The 2,594-nt window shown below is 44.1% G+C and overlaps 1 pseudogene; it reads right to left on the minus strand.

Annotated features, from left to right (window-relative positions):
* Window positions 1-307: 307 nt before the first annotated feature.
* LOC129115284 (calcium/calmodulin-dependent protein kinase type II subunit alpha-like) lies at window positions 308-2,067 on the minus strand (annotated as a pseudogene).
* Between the last annotated feature and the right edge of the window lie 527 nt (window positions 2,068-2,594).

Raw genomic sequence — 2,594 nt, forward strand, 5'->3', positions numbered from 1 at the left:
GGTCTCTGATCTGTTTATACTGGTCTCTGACCTGTTTATACTGGTCTCTGATCTGTTAAACTGGTCTCTGATCTGTTAAACTGGTCTCTGATCTGTTAAACTGGTCTCTGACCTGTTTATACTGGTCTCTGACCTGTTTATACTGGTCTCTGACCTGTTAAACTGGTCTCTGATCCGTTAAACTGGTCTCTGATCTGTTTGAACTGGTCTCTGATCTGATCTGTTTATACTGGTCTCTGACCTGTTAAACTGGTCTCTGACCTGTTAAACTGGTCTCTGACCTGTTAAACTGGTCTCTGACCTTCTCTTACTTGCTGAGTGTGGACGGGGATCCTGAGCGGTGGAAATGGACGATCTGCCACTTCCCGTCGCGGCGGTGCCACACCCTGGTCTCCTCTGATTGGGCGGTGCGAGGCGTCCCGTTGGAGTCGATGTACTGAGTCACTCTGATGTAGGCGATGCAGGCGGCCTCGTCTCCCACCAGGTGGATGTGAGGGTTCAGGATGGTGGTGTGGACCGGCTTACTGTTCTTAGACCACACTGAGGAGGACAGACGGGACACCACAGAGACACCACAGAGAGTGAGACTGAGGCAGGAGTCCCCTTAAGGTCTCTACAGAGACATCTTCTAATAAATCACATGACATCACTCTAATAAATCACATGACATCACTCTAATAAATCACATGACATCTTCTAATAAATCACATGACATCACTCTAATAAATCACATGGCATATTCTGGCATGCAGGAAGTTTGGTTCAGCTCACAGTTTTCAAAATAAAAGCGGTGGAAGTCAAGGCCTTCGACAAGATTCCCCAACGCCTCAGGCTCGAACGCCGTGACAGCCGGGTCGCACATTTTACTGAGGGGACAGAGAGACAGGTCTACTGAGAGGACAGAGAGACAGGTCTACTGAGAGGACAGAGAGACAGGTCTACTGAGAGGACAGACAGGTCTACTGAGAGGACAGACAGGTCTACTGAGAGGACAGAGAGACAGGAGGACAGACAGGTCTGCAGGAGGACAGAGAGACAGGTCTACAGAGGACAGAGACAGGTCTACCAGGAGGACAGAGAGACGGTCTACTGAGAGGACAGAGAAGTGAGTCCTGCAGGAGGACAGAGAGACAGGTCTACTGGGAGACAGACAGGTCTGCACAGGAGACAGACAGTGCTGAGAGGACAGAGAGACAGGTCTACTGAGAGGACAGACAGGTCTACTGAGAGGACAGACAGGTCCTGCAGGAGGACAGAGAGACAGGTCTGCTGAGGGGACAGAGAGACAGGTCTACTAGGAGGACAGACAGGTCTGCTGAAAGGACAGACAGGTCTACTGAAGGACAGACATATTTATTGAGAGGACAGACAGGTTAAAGAATCAGTTTTCACAATAAGTCCTCTACAGTATTTTAACACAGTAAAGGACTTTCACAATAAGAACCCTCACCACAGTAAAGGAACTTTCACAATAAGAGTATTTTAACACAGTAAAGGACTTTCACAATAAGAGTCCTCACCACAGTAAAGGACTTTCTGTCAAGTCCCTCACCATAGTAAAGAGAACTTTCACAATAAAGGTATTTTAACACAGTAAGGGACTTTCACAATAAGAGTCCCTCACCACAGTAAAGGGACTTTCACAATAGAGTATTTTAACACAGTAAAAGGGACTTTCACAATAAGAGTCCTTCAACACAGTAAAGGGACTTTCACAATAAAGTCCTCACCACAGTAAAGGGACTTTCACAATAAGAGTATTTTAACATTAAAGGGACTTTTCACAATAAGAAGTCTGATGTTACATCGTGTAGCTCTCAAAGTCTCAATTTGTGATCGCCTCGAAGTGACTGCTCTGTCACTTTAATGATGTCCTGTTTCCTCACTGACAGACAGACAGACAGACAGACAGACAGACAGAGAATGTCATTTTAAATCTCAGCTGAATTTTACTTTATATTTTTACTGACTGTCAATCATTACTGAATAGTGTGTGTGTGTGTGTACACTCCAGGTATCTTCATCCTCGATGGTAGTGTTTGTACTCTCAAGATATGATTCCTGCAGCTAACAACAACAACAACAAAGAGGTGATCAGCTCATTCAGACTGCTGTGCGTGCGTCAGAATGTTTCCTTAAAAGATCAAAAGATGATTCAATGCTGAGCACCCGACCTATCAGCTGAGCTACAACAACAACAACCTAACAACAACAACAACAACAACAACCTAAACAACAACAACAACCTACAACAACAACCTAAACAACAACAACCTACAACAACAACAACAACAACAACCTAAACAACAACAACCACAACAACAACAACAACAACAACCACAACCTAAACAACAACAACAACAACACAACAACAACAACAACCACAACAACAACAACAACAACAACAACCACAACAACCTAAACAACAACAACAACAACAACAACAAACAACAACAACAACCTAAACAACAACAACAACAACAACAACCTAAACAACAACAACAACAACAACAACCTAAACAACAACAACAACCTAAACAACAACAACCACAACAACAACCACAACAACAACAAACACAACAACAACAACAACA

Source organism: Anoplopoma fimbria, unplaced genomic scaffold (genome assembly GCF_027596085.1).
Source record: "Anoplopoma fimbria isolate UVic2021 breed Golden Eagle Sablefish unplaced genomic scaffold, Afim_UVic_2022 Un_contig_11462_pilon_pilon, whole genome shotgun sequence".
Classification (NCBI taxonomy): domain Eukaryota; kingdom Metazoa; phylum Chordata; class Actinopteri; order Perciformes; family Anoplopomatidae; genus Anoplopoma; species Anoplopoma fimbria.